Raw genomic sequence first — 18,992 nt, forward strand, 5'->3', positions numbered from 1 at the left:
TGGTTGAAAAATAACTGCCACTGGACATAAAATACCTGAATATGCAGATACATAATTGTATTTCCAGTAAAGCTAATTATTTTCACAAATTTAATACATTTAGACAGACTGTTTGAATAGTTCTACAGATTACAGGGTAAGCATGTAGTACCAGAAATTCTTATTTCAGTCTCCTAAATATTGCCTAGAATTATAGATTCATTTACAAAACCCAAACTTTCTAAAATCACCTTACAGTGACTACAGCTAGGTAAAATGTATATTTGTATATTCTTTTTTTTATACTCTCTTCAGGGACCTAGGATCACTAAAGTCTTTTTATCTCAAATAACTGTAACTTACATTTTGGAAATAATTTTTCAAACTTAGCTTTTAGAAATATTTCCTATAACATTGTCTCAGTCTTTCCAAAACCACTAAACTTTTTCATATGTTCCATGGCGGTTTACTAAACCAGATAATTAAATGTTTCCTCTGTGGTGCATTAACTACTGTTATTTAACCAGTTAAATAAAAATTAAGGAAAATAAAAAGAAGTCTGGTTTTGTGAATCAAACTAGAAGCTTGCCTAATAATAATCATCATCATCATAATCATAGTAGCAATTTTGCCTGATATCTCTAAACAAATAAGATTTATGATGAATGTTACAATGGTTTATATCATTGGTTTTCTGGAGTGTGAGGCAATCAAAATCTGGTTCACCATTAGAGATTTGATATCTGTGGTGACAGTGTTTAGTCTGTCCCCTAATACACCATATGTGTATTCAACCATTGCAGTTTCTAAGGTCATAACATAAAAAATTTATATATTTTTTAGTCATACTGGAGATGGCAGAAGGTAATGAGGAGAGCATCTTAGAATCATAGAATCATTTTGGTTGGAAATCAAATCTAACCACGAACCCAGCACTGCCAAGTCCACTACAAAGCCATGTCTCCAAGTGCCACATCTAAACATCTTTAAAATGCCCCCAGGGATGGAGAGTCAACCACTTCCCTGGGCATCCTGTTCCAGTGCTTAACAACCCTTTGTGTGAAGAAATATTCATATATATTTTCTCCCCTGATACAACTTAAGGCAGGTCTCCTGTCCCAGGTGGTGGGGCTCATTTTCAGTTTCTCCCCTTGCTCTCTGCAGCCACTTTAGCTCAGGGGCTTTGAGGTCTTTCTCAGACATGCCTCAACAATACTTAATGTACATTTAGGGAGGCATGCAGAGAGGATTTTCTACTTGTTTTCTGATGAGCTGTGATGACATCTGAAAAGCTGGAAAGTGCCAGTGTGAGCTGGCTGCCTAAGGCTTTCCTCGCTGACAGACTCCAGTGAGTTCTCCTAGAGTGCTGTGCTCCAAACGCACACATTTCTCTCTAAATGGACACGGCACTCCCTTCCTGTGTTCATGAAAAGGCTTCCAAAGGACAATTAAAAGATTCTTTCCTGTGTTCTGGTGCTCCTGAGAACATTCCCAGCTACTACTCTGCTGGAATGTGTAGTCCTGCAGGAAGGTAAAGGTAGGAGTTTTCCATGCCCAGCATCGTACAACAGAGCTGTTTGCTGTGAAATAAAATGTTTCAGCCCATTTAGTGACATTTAAAGATGTATAAGAAAATAATTTAACTAAACTTTCCCAATTTTTTTCCATGTGTTTATCCACAGCTAAAGACTTTTTTGTCCTTTTATAATTCTGCATGCAAAATACCTTTATTGACAGGTTGTGAGTAGCCACCTGCTATTTAGACTATTGTCTTTCAGCATAACACCTGTCTAAGTGCACAAACCTGATCGAAGTGCTGAAAGGAAGCAATATCACCAGTGGACAAAGATGTGTGCCAGTGTTATGCAGGAGACACACATTCTCAGGATCAGATTATGTCTCCTCAGGCCACAGTGTAAGAGGAAGGCACGAGGAATGTCTTCATGATATATATACATGTGGAAGGAAGAGCCCAGGTTCCAGTTTCTAAACTGCACTGCTGAAAGTCACTCTTTGTACTCATCTCAGTCAGATGAACTCAAGGTAAGCCAAGTGTAAAGTGTTTATCCTAGATGACTTCTAGATCTGCTGGCAGAGCTGGCCTCTCCTGAAGGAAGCCGTGGGTGTTGGCAGGACCGAAACGTCACCCCTTCTTTATCTGAAACACCCTGTTCCTGTTGCCTTGGCAGCAGAGGCTGGGTGTGTGTCTGTATCCCACTGTATCTCATCTTTTTTGTGTCTAGCATGCAAATAGGTCAGGCAAAAGGAGGGCCCTGTGTGAGGGCAGCACTGAAATATTATTGGCTGGGACAGGGTGAATAAAGTGCAAGAAGATTAAAGCCTCCAGAAGATACATTCTGATATTGAGGTCTGCCCTTCTGCAGAACAATCTCCATAATGAATGGCAAAAGCTTAAATGCTTTGGTCATTTAAAACTAAATTTAATAACAAATTGTGTGCAGACACTTAATTTTTGATTAGAGTGTCATTTCTATGAAAAAGATGATCTAGCTGGTATTTACTCTATATGGTTATTCAACTCTTTGGGATGTTGTAGATAGTTGCAGTCTGTACTGTGACTTTTGAAACTAAATTTTACCAAGCTCACCTCTATTTGGTAATTGCCTGCACTGAGCAAACATGAAAAAGTTAGTTTCTCAATAAACAGCACCACTGATCAAAAACATTTATTAAAGTTTGCATCAAACAGGATAGTAATAAGAAAAATACTAAAGTTTTTTCTTATACCACGTCTTTGTATAAAACCCAAATATTAGTGCAGACAGGAGTGGCATAAAATAGCATAGGATTTCATTTACTTTGTTGAAGATTGAGTGCCATGTAATAGAAAGATTTCCAAAGGACAAAGGTCAAAACATTGAAGTAGAGGAAGTACTTGTAAGCCATTGCATTTTAAAAATAATTGATTTTTCATGCGAAGTGACAGCAGACTTTAGCTTCACAGCTGGATACATAGGGAATATGCAAACTTATCTGTCCATTAACAGTGTTGAACTGGGAAACTAAAACTGTCAAATTACTTAAAATGAAGGCAGCAAAAGAACAACTTAATGAAGCACAGAGCAACAATTTAGTGTTAAATATGCACTACTGGGCCTGATTCCATTTTTAGACATGTCTAAAGGGACACAAGAGAACATCTGAAATTTCCATTATGAACTACAGATAATAAAAAGATGAGTTTGCTAGAAGGATTAAGCAACACCTTTGCTTTTACTTGGTACTCAGGAAATAATGAAAGTGGGCCTCATAATTAGAAAGGAAAAATCCAGAAATGAACCACCCTAAGACCTGTATATGCTGTTTATATTGCTAAAAAAATAGTGGGAAGATTTTCTGCACTAGACTATTACTTTATTTCTTTGTATTGTATATGTATACAGTGAATAGGAAGTATTTAGAATGCAATCTGTATGTTTTGAAGAGAAGGAAGTATAATCTCACTTTGAGAGGCATCAAATAATAGTTGAAAAGAATTGTTGAAATTAAAATCATTGCTTTTAGAAATATAATGTAGGCTACCTGAGAGCAGCAAAGTGGTATTACACTGAGGACTGTGGTTTGTACCCTGTTACAGGGGACTTCTGGGGGTTTGAGACTGGAATGCTCCCAAGAAGTAGCCTGGAGGCAGAGGAAAGCTTTCCTAGGGATGAGCTCTGTGACCTGTCCAGGACTATCAATTCCTGGATGCTCCACATCTTCATCAGCACTGCTTGTGAATCTAACATCCAGATGAACCTTCTAGATAATTCTTGGAGTCCATCTTGTTCCTGGAAAAATGACAATATTTTGGTTTAGAATAACATAGATACCCTCCAAATAGTCTGACAAGGAAAGAAATGGCTTTCACTTAGGCTCCTACAGAAGGTGTAAAGACAGAACTGACTGGGAGGGCTGACAGGACAGAAATGGGGGGAATCCAGTGCATAGGTGTCCCAAACCAAAGTTTACTTTATGCCTAGCTAGCCTCTGGCTTGCCTGTGAGGTGGAAGCTGACCTCAGGAGCTGTGGGTTTTGGCATTATTCTCACTGAGCAGCAGCTACATCAATTCAGTTCCATACAAACAATTTGCTCCTAAGCTGGGGACACACTTGCCAAGATTTAGCCTGAGGTGAATAAAAATGGCCACATTATAAAACACTCAAACAGGCAGGTCTTAATAGGAGAGCTGAAAGACCCTATGACCATTCAGTGCAACTTCCCAGTTGGGTGCCACTCTCTTAAACAGTGAGAGAAAACAGGCCTTTGGAAAAAAACCCGTATTTATAAAAAAAAGTTAATTATAAAGACACATGATGTAATGTTAAGTGCCTTTAGAAAGAGAGAAAGTCAGATTTTATTTTCTTTTCAGAGGTTTTAAGAAAGGCACCCAAGAGACAGGATTTAACAGAACTCTCTGGAGGTTAAAATAAACAGCACAGCTATTAAACTGAGACCTAGATTATACACTAGTACTGCTTATGAGTTTCAAGGAAAGTAAGCTCTATTGTGTGTTATTGTGAAAATGTTCAGTTTCTGATGGAGGAGAGTAGTGAGATATCAGTCAACTGCAGCTTTCCAAGTAGCTCACCTACAACTGAAATAAGGGTTCCTTTGTTTTACTCTAGTAATTAAAATAAAGATTTAATCATTCACTCCCTGATCAGTGACAGCCACATTTTTGACATAAATGCAAATGTAAATGTTCTATGGTTCCCATGAAAAAAATTTCTATTGGAACATAAAATTTATGTAGCAAGTCTTACTGTAAAATAGTATATGATAAATAAAGTGTTTCCATTCTATTTGAAAAATTTTATTTCCCAAAGTGTGAACTTCTATTGAATTATCATTTGTACAAATTGAATTTACATTCTTCTACAATAATTAATTTGGCAACCTTATGTGTAGTTTATAATTTTCTCATATGCAGCATTATCAGAAAAAGTTAAAAACACAAGAAGGTTTCAGCTATAAACGCTCTTTTCTTAGACTAATAAATTATTAAGAATGATTCATCTGTGCAGGTCCTACTTTCTTTTTTTGGCTTCCACCCAAATACATATTTTTGAAAGCATGATCAGAAATCTTTTTATCTGGTTTAATCTGGCTAAGAAGAAAATCAAATATGTCATTGTACACCTCTCAGCAAAGAAAAAATTCCACAAACCACCAAATAATTTTTAAACAAAATCCCTAGTCAACTACTTTGCAACAGGTAACTTGTCTGATATCATATAGATACCTCCCTGTGTGCTTCTTGGAAAAATGAAATAAGCATGACTAAAAAAGAAACAGGCTAACTGTAAATTTTGAGGTGCCTTGCAGGAAAGGTTCTACTAGCAAGATACTGTCACTCCTTTGTAGACCCCTTTGTAGATTATCTGAGCATAGAAAATAAAATTTTGGAGGGCCTTAATGTGTAAGTTAACAGGAGAAAAAAATACTACTAATTGTGCTCAGATGTTCAAAGGTGTAATAGCTAACTGCTATTCACTAAATAATCACTGAAGCTACAAGAGGCAATATTTTATTGGACTTGATTTAGGTAAGCAGTGAGAGAATTTGTAGAAGAAATGACATTATAGAAAATAACCGTGGACTGAGTGAACACGAACTAATCCCATTTGAGACACAAATAGGACAGCTAAGACTAATAAAATGAAAAGCTTAAGTTTGATTAAATGTGGCAGATAATTTTAATGAGACTAGGCTGGAGAATATAAAGACTCAGTGCAGAGGAGGGTCACAAAGCTGTTTGTATCATTAAGAGTTTGTATCAGAAGTGACATGGAAAGATTTTTCAGAAGAAACACTGGATATAAACAGATAAATAACTACCTTATTGGTATGGAGCCTGGGCAGTCAGACAGCCTCTAAGAAACAGAAAAATTTTGTGGTGGGTGAAGAGAGCTGTGTGTTATAAGTGAAAAATCGTGGTGCTGAGGTGAGAATTGCTAAGTCAAGCTGACTCATAACTCAGAAAGAACACTCAAAAAAAAGGCATGGAGTTCTTCAGCTGCATATTTTTAAAGAAAATAGTGTAAGAGAAGGTGAAGAGGATACAGATTTATAATAGGCAGGTATTACTCAAAACTCAAATAAATACTGCAACTTCTTTTCCGTAGATGAAGTGAATCTGCATACAGTGTTAAACACTGATAGCAGGAGTACATCTGGTAATGGATGCTAGAGGAAGAAGTAAAACTGCAAGAGGTTCCTTTAGTCAATGAGAGATAAATGCCTTCTCAGGATTTTGGCAGAACCTTTGTATAAATTTGCTTGTCCAATGCATATTTCTTCTAGAAAATTATAAAAATGTGTTAAGACCATAAAGTTGGGTATTACCAAAGAGAACATGTGTATTTAAGAAGAGGAGAAGGAAGGCAAGGTACTGGCAAACCTGTTTTTGTGTGCATGGATGAGATCTTTTGTGAAAATGTTTAATCTTGCTGATGCCTTTCAGCTCTGCTGGGTAAAGTCAGAGGTAATTCAACTTTGCTGTCTACTGAGGGCATGAAGGAACTCAAGTGCTCTATCTCTTTACAATAAATACTACAAGATGAAATTTTAATACTGCTTTAATAAATGTTGAGGGCTTTTGTGGCAGTCAATACTAGTTTAACAAAAACTATTGTACAGGTGACCGAAAGAAAAGCTAGGATATCAATGGGGAATAGGAAAGAGGTTTGGCTAAATTTCTCAAAGCTGGGAGAAAATTCTCAGAAGGCTCAATAAATACAGAAAGGTATTGGTCTGAAAAACAGGACATGAATAAAAAAGTTTTCCATTTCCTAAAGGAGGTCAGAGAGGATTAATCCCTATGAGATTCTTTGACCCCTCCATTTTTATATATTTCTCAAGCAGGAACTGAATTTTACATGAATGATGAAATCATCCAAAGTAAAACAAATAGTGGTAATAAACGGATCCCACAAGGCCTGAAAATTTATGTTTTGGAGCAGAAGGAAATCCCTGATTTGGGAGCAAGGAAGAAGATTTCCTGTTTGCAGACATGGGCCATTGCAAAGAGCCTCTTGCACTGTTTTCTACAGCCCTGGCTCCTTGAGTAGGAGATTGCAGTGGGAGGGTTTGTGTGACCTGGAGTGTCCATGAGTGGATATTGGTTTGCCCTGGCTCTGTGCACCCTCATGGGGCCACGTTTGTCACTAGGTCACATCAAACCCAACAGCCCAGAGCAGGAGGCAAGGAAACTTTAGATCACTCTACCCCGTAAATGGGTTAATTGTATTATTTTTTTAAACTTTGAGTTAGGATTAAAAACATAAAGGAAAATAATTTTTCCTGTTCAGACTTGGTTGTTTATTATATATTATTTGAAGTATAGAGAGTTTTGTAACACTTTTAGCTATTAGCTAAAAAGGAGTAAAATGGAAGTGAATTTAGTTGGTTATAGGATCTTTTAAAGATAAATAGTTTAATAAAGAACTAAACTTATATTAGTTATACTTTTGACATAATAACTAAATTTTGGCACCTGTAAATTTTGAGGTGCCTTGAGGTGCCTGTAGTGTCACAAAATTTTGCATTAATATTTAACTGAAAACTACTTGAAATCATGAAGAAGGAAGAAGACAGAAAAAGAAAACACTTAAAAACCTTCATCATGTCCTATACCTATTATTATTTTATAAAAATCCCAAATTCAAAACCCTTCACCCTATGAAATCACACATTTCTATTTTAACTACACACTTGTGACTCTAACTCCATTATTCAAATTTGAAAATCTTCTCCAAGACCTTAAGTCAAAAACAATATTCTCCCAAGAGTTAGTATCAAAAACCACAGGAAGCTCAAAACTCCTTTTTGGGTTCCAACATCACCCAAGCAATAAGTATGGGAAATTTACATTCTGGACTCCTCTGGTGATTTATGGAATAATTGTTTTATTTCTTAGCATCTTGATGGCACCTGTGTAAGAAATGGGGCAATAATACCTGCTTGTACTCCTGTAGATTGATTGTAAACTTGCAGACACAAGAACTTCTTTTTTTCTGTGTAAAGTGAACCTGGAAAAAAGAAATGTTGTTTTCTCAGCTGGAGCCTCTTTGTGTTCCTGTACTACAAATAAATCCTACATGCATATTTGCCTTTAGACATCCAGGAAAAGAAGGCCTCTTTCTATGAGAGATCTCCTGCTGTTTATGCAGGAAAATTCACTAAAGTCTAGAGGTTGTTTATGCTGATTATCAGTTGTTACATCACTTTCTTTTCCTCAGAGAAACTCAGAAGGATGAGAAAAAATCAAAAATACCCCAAAGTAAGGTATTTAGATAAGACCAAAGGCTGACATTTCTTGTCTGTGGAGTAAAAATGTAATTTCCTATATGATATCTCAGCTACACAGGGGCTTTAGGTCGTACCATCAGTTATACAATTCTTGATGTAAAGTCTCTTTTTCTCCTCTCTGTGCTTTCTTTTTCCTCCTGAATTTTTAAAGTGCTTTTATCTGAACCATCACATGAACAATTCTGCCCTTCCTTTTCATGCTAAGAGTGAGAGGCAGCAGGACAAACCTGGAACATTAAGGTGAGAACTTCAGAAGAAGAGACTTTTCCTAAATAGGTCCTGGCCTTAAGGATTCTGAGGGCAACATCCTATCATCCTCTTCAAAAATAGCATCATTTTCTCCAGGACACAGCCAGAGGAACTGCAGTCCAGCAGGGAGCAGTAGGGATTTAGGAACTTGCCCATATTGGATAAAAAGGGTTCTACTGTTGTGCTCTGAAGGGGAGGCTGAGGTTGAAGAGAAGCTTGATGTGTGACTTGACAGTATTCATGGGGACATGAACATGGCAAAAAGCACAGCCCATACATCATCCCTTATACAAGCAGCCACCATCGCCTTCTGGGTTGTAATGGAGTTTTCAATATGTTGTGCTTCATGGAAAATTGGTTATCTATTAGGATAAAACTTAATTCCTTCCTATGTTAACAAGAAAACCTGTATGATTCTGGCCAAACTGTTCTGTGACACACTGCTAATAACGTTAGCTAATGGCTATTTTGCACTTTGAAAACATGATTTCTTTTGCTAATCGTATTTCCAAAGAACACTACATCCTTCAGTGTTTAACACCTAACTTGATGAGGCAACCCTTTTCCATTTTTATATGATATGGAGATAGTTTGATATGATGTGTGTATTTATTATTTTATTGTTATTATTTAACAGAAGCTAAATATGTTAATTTTTATACTTGGATATTTGAGGTCTTGTCATAAAAGACTCAGTTTGACAGTGGGGCTGGCCCAGAAATGTCTTTTGTGAGATTTTGCATTTTTTCTTGTAAAGAAATCCTGCAGCATGGCAGTAACTAAGCTTACAGAAAGGAGGAAGAAATTTGGTAAAAATTGCATGAAATTCTTCTTGGCAGAGTTTAAATACACTAGCAACCTGGTTCCCCTTTAGGGAAAAGATCAGGGAGGAAAGAAACATTAAACAGCTTAGCTCAGTCTAAGCTTCGATGAAAGTAAAACTTCTGGGCCAACCTGACATAACCAAGCCCCCTTTCCATGTAAAACTAGGAATGACTTTAAAGAAATATTTTCTCCCAGGGAAAATAATAATCCTTAAGATTTCTCACTGACTCTTATGTTGAATGTGTTTCTGATTTTACCCACTTTCCCCACAGGCCATCGGCTCCCTCTCAGCATTTCCACTGAGCAGATTAAAATGTGAAGGGATAAGAAGTTAGGAGAAAAATCAATTCACTAAATACTTACAAAACTCCTTTACTTTTAATAGGAAAACACCATAAATAACAGAAATTTCTCTGTGTGATTCTTCCAAAATCCTCTTTCATCCCTTCCTGTCAGATGAGGACACTCATAGCCAACTACAATCTGATGCTTTGTAGATGGCCAGGCTGCAGCATAAACTGTGGGCAAAACCCAGAACTGGAAGAAAATCTATAATAAATAATAAATATAATATAAATATACATAATTTTGACAGAGACCTGCCTTAAGTGGGGTCAGCCTCCCATTAGGTCAGAGTCAAGCCCTAATTAATGACTCTCCTTTGACCCTAAGTGTGGCAAAAACTCCTAGCCTTTTTCCTGGTGGGTCTTCTCTTGATTGACAGGAACACCCTCATGGACAGATGAAAACGACACTGAAACTGTGCCATCCACCAAAGCTCCAGGTGCCCAGGCTTTTGCACAGGGCTTCTGCCAGTGGAGAGGCGGATCCGGATGAGAAGGTGGGGGCTCCTGTTGCTCAGCTGCAGCTCGAGATCCAGTTGAGGCAAATCAGAAGATGTGCTCATTTTCTGCATGTTTTCCTGATGCTCTCTTGGTTCTGTAAGCATTACAGATGGCATGTCCTGAGATCAGTCTCACTCAGACACATTGCTCAGCAGATGACTTTTAGAGAGAAGCTGGTTGCCAGTGTTCTATAGGAGGCCCCTTGGGAAGCCCACCTGGTTCCATTTCAGCCCCACACACCCATTAACACTTATGCACTTTCCCATGCCACACAGATTTCAGTATCAGCCTGCTAAAAGCTACCTTTTATCCTAGAAGTGCTTGCTGAGGAGTAAAGATGAATTGCAGCTGCTGTAGTCAGTTTTTGGTGCCTACATTGCTTAGCCTGAAGAGTTAATAGTTGGGGGATGACAGTCATCTTTTTGAGAAAAATGGTAGGGAAGGAGTGAAAGTACAGGTGAATTGCAGCCTTTCCCCTCCCCATCACTGTTATCTGTTATTGCCAGGGGCCCTACTGAATCCTCTGGACTACTTCTGTGTTTGGCAGCAGCAGTTTCAGATGCCTTGGGATATCAGCTATCTTTACATGTATTCAGAGACAGACTGATGCACTGGTAGCTGCTTACTGCTGAAGGTATATGGGAAGAGACAGCAGGCAGTATTTTTGGAGTTTCTAAGTTTCTCTCTGGCTAAGATTAATTCACACTTTTTATCTTCCTTTCCTTCTGGCTCTGGTCAAATTTTGCCACATTTCCTTAGCACTCAGATTGTTCTTGGGCTTTTTATTTATTATTTTTACAATTTTAGTTTCTAGGACCCCGGTACTCAAGGTAGAGACAGAGATGGCAGCTAATCATATGATTGATAATACCACCATTAAATTAAACTGGTTTTTTTTCAATTCAATAAGTTGTTCTTAAGCTCACGATTGAACATCTCTTAGAAGGAAAATGGTCCTGTAATTTAACAGAGACATTAAAATCACTAAAAGAATGTCAAAGAGCTAAGCAAGTGAGTCTGCTTATCTACTGAAGGAATTTAATAACTCAGAAATCTACATAGCTGACATTGGTTTTAATTGTAATTAAATCACATTCCAAAATTGAGCAAATAATTCTTGTTCATGCCTCAGTTATTTCTGAAGTGGATAGGGGAGTATTCACTAAGCATTCAGATATAAAGGTTCCAACATTTCTTATTAGGGAGATGAAAGTTGTCCCCTGGTTGCTGATCTCACTTTTCTGCCAGAGCTACTGACCCAGCACAGTGGGCAAAGAGCATCCCATGGACCTGCCCCTCTGCTGTGGGAGTTTGCTGTTCACTGCCTTGGGTTACAGCATTTTTTAGGCTTATACTGAGTTCCACAAAGTATGTGGAAGTCTACGGACAGTGGTTTTAATTATTATTTTTTGAAATGGAGGAGTAAAAATTTTGCACAAGGAGTCAGAACAAATTCCTGATTTTACTGACTCAAAACAGTATTGATTTGTGGGAATCCTCAGTGGTACATCTGAGGATTATCCATATAGCTGTGTAATGGTAGATACAATGGTTGTGTCTGAACTCTTTCAGCTAACCTAGTAAAGGTCCAGAGTGACACAGGGTGCCAAAGAATAAGTGCATGAACAGTTACAAGGTTATGTCTCGTGGATTGTTCAGCTACTAAATAAAATGACAAAAGGGTTTCCACACACTCAGAAGACAAGAAGCCTTATAAAAATTAATACCTCTGAGGATTAAAAGGAGTATATGAACCTTACCAGTGCATCAGTGGAAGTGGCAGAGGTGATTCCTCTAAATGTCTTCAGAGAGGGTTGTTTTAAATAAAAAGCAACATTGTGTGTGACAGAGGTGAAATAATGGTCTATCAAAAGATAATGAAGCTGCGATCTGACAACAAGAATGAAATGTAAGAATGACAAGCTGATGTGGCAAAGGAATGTGGTGCATACATACGACCAGAATGGCACAGGATGTTAAGAGGAAAAATAACTGAGGGCTCTGATAGTACAGCAAGGTATATGTTAAAAATTGAAAAGGGAAGAGTAGTGCCATGCTGCATTTACCTGGAGGTTTATTTGAAAGTTAACCTCTTAACCAACATATGAGGATGCAAGAGGTTTGCAGTCTCCCTTGACATCACATTTGATGAAAAATTAAAGAGTGTATTAAAGATCTGCCTCTCTAAAATTCTCCTTAACCCAACAAAAGTTCTCCCTGTGGAGTGCACATCTCTGTTTTTGGCCCATTGTTCTAAGCAGCCCTTGGCAGAGGTGCTGCCCACCCCTATACTGTGTGTTACAGGCAGTGGCCACAAGCAGCTTTTGCACAATCTGGTGAATTTTTGTGACTGCCACCGGCTGAAAGACATTCACTCTTTCTCCCTGACCTTCATTCCTAGGAGAACCTGCCTCAGAACATAAGAGTGAATGCTGCAAGTGGTGTACGAGCAGGGAGAGAGAAACTTGTGCAGGAAAATGTGCATTTGCATGGTGAGAAAGAGCAGTGTCCCAGCCTGAGCCCTGTGCAGGGCTTCTATTGCAGAGCTGTGCAGAGGCATAGGAGATTTGCCCAGACACATTTTAGCCTAATAGCCATTATTTGAGAATGAAAGAAAAATATTTGGCTGTCGGCTGTAAGTAGGAAATTATAATCAGTAATCAAATAACTACCACCTCCTTCCACCCAAAGTTAAGCAAGCATTAATAATTAGCTGTAGCACAGGGTGTAATTCATTACAGTGACTGATTATTTGTAAATGTCCGTAACATTTTGCCACAGCAATTAGTCATTCTTGTTTTACTTATCTGAATTCTTACACGACAACCATGAAATCGTAAAATGTAAGTATTGACAGCATTGATAGTTGTCTTAAGATACTATGTTTTTGAGGGAAGGTTTTAGAAAGATCACAATTCAGTAAATACAATGTTAGCTTACCACCCAAGTAAAAAATAATACTCTCACAGAACAAAAATATAAATATAGATATTATTTTTTTTCCTTTCAGGAAGAAATATGAATTGTAGTCCTTCATTAAACAACAAAGCTTGTTCTTTGAAAGGAAAATAAACAGACTATTTTGTCTGCATGCAATTCAGGCATCAACTTAACAGTGACCAAAACACCCCCTCACATGTTGAACTGATTAATTCTTTGCCAGGAGGGATCATGAGAAACCTGGATTGAAAAAGCTTTTTAAAACGTTGTTTGTCTACAAAGCCTGCTGCAGTTGTTTGGTCAGTCAGAAACCTGATATCTATTCTCTAGTAAATACTGGAGAAGAAGAAAAGCTGTATGCTTCATACAATATGTGATCCACTCTAATTTGTTCCTTCTGCTCGTGTTTCCTGTCTTCTGTATGTTTGTTTTCAGATGAGAGACAGGTAGCAAAGGGGAAAAGGCTTCATGGTATAGAGTGGATGGGTAAAAGGGAATCCCTGGGATGTGAAAACCTGCTGAGCTGGGTACAGATCTGCTCCTTCAGGTGTCTGAAGCACATGTCCCTGTGCTCATCTCTCTGAGGAACTGAGGAAATAAAATAAAAAAAATAGTAGGAGTGCTTCAAATAAAACTGGTGAATTTATTAAGAACTTGTTCCTTGGGAAAAGTAATTAGGATTTGTACATATTTCTCACATAATTCCCACACTAGGCTAATTTCTTCTGGGGAAAATCCCACAAGAACATAAGCAAACCACGAGTTCAAGTCCAGTTTTTAAATTTGACTTGTACACAGAATCTGAAATGCCTAAGAATAAAAACATTGTTAGAAACAATTGTGAATTGCAAAAAGCAATTGGAAAATGAGAACTTAATACTTCTCAATACTCTTTAATGCTCCTAAGTTTTGCATGTTTGATGCAAGGACTCCATCAACACCTGCAGGGATCTGTGTGTCTGGTACCCATGTAGCTGTGGTGGGATGGTTTGCCTTGCTCTGTGCTCTGTGCTGCCACAGAGACAGGGTCCAACATCTCCTCAGTCCTTTCCTGACATCCCACTCACCAGGGCTGGACTGAAGCATGTTGCAAGGGTATTTAAGCTCTCCTAAAATTACTTGTGCTAGCTTGGACAGTGGCCCCCTGCAGTGCTGCCTCACACCCATTCTCACCAACCCCAAGTACATAGATATCTTAGAGGGAAGATGGCCTTGTGCCTGTTATTGGGATTTTTCTGTCTATTGCTTGTGGCATGCTGTAACACTTCTCTCTTCTGGGTAAATTATAGAAAGTCTTCTGCAAAACAAGGTAATGAATGCCTGGAATATTTTGTGGAGTAAAACGTTGCACTGAATTTCCAAGACTTGCAAGAACATTTAAAGTGCAGCCTAGACACCTGAATGCTTCTTGAATATTGAGTATCATGAAGCTACAAATTAGGGGAGTCTGTGTCTGTGGTTTTCATATAAGGAAGAAAAATTCAAATGAATTCTTATTAGAATTTTTTATCCATCTTTAGTTACAAGACTAATAAAGCAAAAGCAGACTAAGCTAAAAGAAAAAACTGTATCCCCTCATGTGAAGACAAAGTCTGAGCCCCAGTGCACATGACTATGGCCCCTGTGATTTAGTTTGGACCTGTATTTTAAGCTCCACATTTCACTTTCAGGTCAGTATTTTCTCACCACACTGGACTCCTAACAATTGCCTAGAACTTTTGCAAAAATACACAGAGTACATGAAAAGTGAAAAATAATGAGTCTGCTCCCAGATGCCTTTTATCAGCCTGTTTTTCCTGACACATTGGATGTGATGCACAGCCAGCTTCTCTAAAAGCAGGCTGAGAGCTCCCACACTTGATTGTGCTTTCACAACTCCTGGGCAAAGTTGTAACATTACTAAACTCAGTTCCTTGTTTATTTCCATAAAGCCAAGATTTTACCTTCAGAATATATTATTGCAGTTGATTTGCAAAGCAAAAGTTTTCCTGATGAAATGTACAAATTTAACCTCATTATAAATGAAAACTGTATTTACAGATCTTATTGCTTCATTTTGATAATAAAAGTGCAGAGTCCTTACTGTTCAATTTCTCTGTCACAAATCACAAAAGGGCAAAGAGAATTTACACTTATTTCAGGCTAGATTTTGTGTAGGCTTAAGGACCTTCTAATGGGCTTGATTGTAGAAAATTACCTTGCATTGTATGAGTGGAAGTTGAGATTAAGTTTAAAATAAATAGAGTCATTTCAGGAAGGCAAACTTTATGAAATTGATGGAAGTAGTTAGTAAAGTCAACTGGACTGAAGTGTACAGAGGTTTGAGTGTGGAGGAGGCTTGAGCTCTCCTCTAATCAAAATCACAAAACCTTGAAGGAATTTGCCAAACAAGCAGAGGGATAAAATTGTAAGAAAATATTCCCAAAGCTATTTGAGTCAACAGCTGCCTGTGAATGATGGTAGGAGTGAGCATATTCAGCAAACAAAAATTATTACAGGGACATATCAGGAAAGAAGTTGATTCATACAGATCAGAAAGCATAGAAAAAAGTAAAAACCACCAAACATCAGGGTGAAATAAGCCTTCTAAAAAAATGTTAAAACATATTGAGAAAATTATTTAGCCTTCAAGTGATGGACTTGGAAAAGGTAGTGCAGGTGGAATACCTTCAATATGGCGCAGAGGCTCAAGTTGCCTAAGTGTAGCTGAAGTTCAAGGTTTTGTTTTTTTATCAAGAAAGAAGGGGATAATGGCTCCTAGGAATCAGGAGCTGCAGCAGAAAGCATTAGAAGACAGAAAAAAATCAGCTGGCCGTAGGAATTTTTTCCATAATTCTGAAATACGTCTGAAATATCACATCTGCTCCTTTAGGCATGAAGGGAGCAGAGCATGTATCCCTGAGCTCTCAGGGATGTCCTAATCCAGCAGCTGGAAACTCAGCCCTGGAACCTTCAATCTCAGCCCCTTTCCCAGACCCTGTAGCACCAAGTGCCTGTGGAGCTGCTCTGAACTTGTGCTTGCAGCAGAAGCAGAAACCCCTGCTCCTGGAGTGGGTGAGAGTGAGAGATGGATTTGTGCACTCCCCAGCCCCAGTGGGGCACTGGGCTCTGAACACAGACCAGAGGCCAAGGGCTGAGTGAGGGATGATGGAGCCAAAGCTGAGAGAGAGGATGCAATACAAAGACTGGGCACACACCACAGGCAAGAGCAAAGAATTTGATACAGGAGAGCCTTAGAGGACAGTCCTGGAGCTTCTTCTGCTCTCTCAAAATACCCTGTGATTTCTCTTGTTAGGCCAGCACCAAAAATAAGCACAAGATTTGAAATTTGCCAGTAATAGTCAGATTTTAGTCTCAGTAGAAATTTAAAAAGTAGCAGTTCTGAATTTCCTGTATTTTAACTACATACATTTAAGGTGTGACCTACCCAGTCTTGTGACTATAAAATTATGGCACCACAGATGAATAGGTAGCTTTTCAGGCCAATGGCTCATTTAGTAGCCTGCCATAAACAAAACTTAAGGACCATTCAGTTGAGAAGAAAAGGATTTTGAAAGAAATGATAATGAAAAATATGGGTGAATGGAACAGGGGACAGAATTCAACAAAACCTGCCAAAGACCAGTTCACACCAGACTAATCCAATATTTAAATATTGATAAGGCTAGTGATTTTCTGGGGAAGTGAAAAATAGTACATGTACAAGACCAAGGAGTGAGATTCAGAATGTGTACAGATAACATGATGACTAAATGTTAGACTTGGAATTAACTCTCAGGTGTCAGGCTTGTAGCCTTTTATTGTGTATTTATAGTGCAGTGGGAAATCTATGATCAATTATACAGTTGTATATCTAAGATGGAACTGCATAGAAGCCATGATGTTCATCAGGGGAACCCAAAAAGCTAATTTGTAGAAGGTACAACAGATGTGTTCAAAACACTCTTTCTTGCATCATTTTAGTACATATGTAAACTGGGCTTCATGATATAAATCCTTTCTCAAGGCTTGAACTGTCTCTTTTGGAACCAAGCTTAGGTAGTTTTCCTGAAAGAAACCCCCTGGGTTTTGCAGGGAGTGTTGCTTCTTCTCCCCCTCCTCAGTTAGCTGGAATATTTTCTTCCTGCCTGTGGCACTTCTCTGCAGTTTTCTGATGCCCCCTGTCTCAAGTTTTCACACCCAGGCATAGGCTCTTGCTGTCCCTCTTGCTTGCATTCTGTTACAGGACAGGGAAGGGTGAGGCAGCCTGTGGGCAGGAAGAATAGTGTACTCTTTTCCCATCCAGGAAGAACTTTCTTATCCCAGTTGCAGCATGCTGTGGTGCTCTCCTTTGAAACTCAGTTTTCAAATTAGGCTACTTCTTACAGCAAGTTCTTCCCTCTGGAAATATGCAGGATTTTCCTAGTCAAGTCCCAGAGGCAGAGAGGTACCAGTCCCTAATGGCTGAGAGAAGCAATCATGCTAATTAAGATCTGCTCCTCTGTTTAAACACCTCTTGAAAGCTCAAAGGGGAAACCAGCATTTTCCCAGCCAGTGAAACTAGCAGAGGAACAATCTGTCCCATTGCCTTCTGAAGGCTGCTTCATCTCCTGTTCAGTGGCACTCTGCTGGACAGAGTATCTTGCTTTCAGTGCACATCTGAAAGCCCTCTGGCTGCTATGGCCAAAGTTCATCTTTCAATCTTTTAAATCTGTAATTGCTCAGATTAGAGAGAAGGACGGATGACAGAGAGGAGAGACAGGGGAGGGCAGTATGGCAAAGACTTGGATAAGCCCTTACAAACAGGTCAGAGCTCTGGCCAGCTCTTGCAGCCTGTCCTCCATTCTTGTAAAAAAGAGGAAGTTTCATACTAAAGGCCCCACACATCTACAAATTTATTAGAAATACCAGAATATCTTGAGCTGATTCTCTGTGAAAAGGCCCTCTGGAGTGCTGGGACCACATTACTGACAGGATCCTTGAGGAACAAGGAAGCTCCTCAGAGGAGTGCTAAATAAAGAGCTGTGGCCTTCAGCTGCTGACTCATCCCTCTAGGACTGGGTATCTTACATACTTCAGCTTGTTTCTTCGCAAGACCTTCTCAAAGTTTGGGCACCAGACACATCTGGACATCAGTTACTGTCTTCTAATATTCCCAAGAGGTGACAATATAACAGAACCAGATGCATTGATCTTCCCATCCCTTTTGTGAGTTTAGTACCCACAATGGAAGCTCCTCATATGGTAAATGCTGAAACTAATTGCTTAATCAAGTATTTTTTTTTCATTTTCTTCTCTGTGCAACCAGACTTCAATTCTGATGAGTTTTTTAGCTGTTTTAAAACTGTATGTCTGATGGCTAAACATTTTGCAGAAAAATGTCCCATACAATCTCTGTAACTGTGAAAGAATGACTTCCTTCAATGATAGTGTTTCATTTGCTCTAGGTCAATGTTCTTCTTATCAAAGCCCATCTGCCATGTTTCCCTTGCCTTCTGCTCTCCTTATCTGTTAAATTATGCTGTTCATATCAGCAAACAGAGAGGCCATCAAAAGAGGTCAGTATACAACAATTAAGTGGAGGAAACAATTTAGGCATGGGCAATGTAATCACACATGTATTTGTCAACTAACATTGTTTCAAAAAAGATATTTTTCAAAGTGGTTCCTATGTGATTTTTGCTCACCCCAGCTGCTACAGGCTTTCATTCCTTGTCAGCATCCCAGAATATGTACGCTGTGAGGTGGAATTTGAAGGAGATAAGAAGCATCTTTCTGGCTTGATTCAGGGCGCGTGCGCAAGGGGATCAGTGAGGGAAATTTGCCTGAAGCTTTACAAATACACCAGCAAAAATGAGAAA

The sequence above is a fragment of the Erithacus rubecula genome (assembly GCF_903797595.1).
Source record: "Erithacus rubecula genome assembly, chromosome: 2".
NCBI classification, from domain to species: domain Eukaryota; kingdom Metazoa; phylum Chordata; class Aves; order Passeriformes; family Muscicapidae; genus Erithacus; species Erithacus rubecula.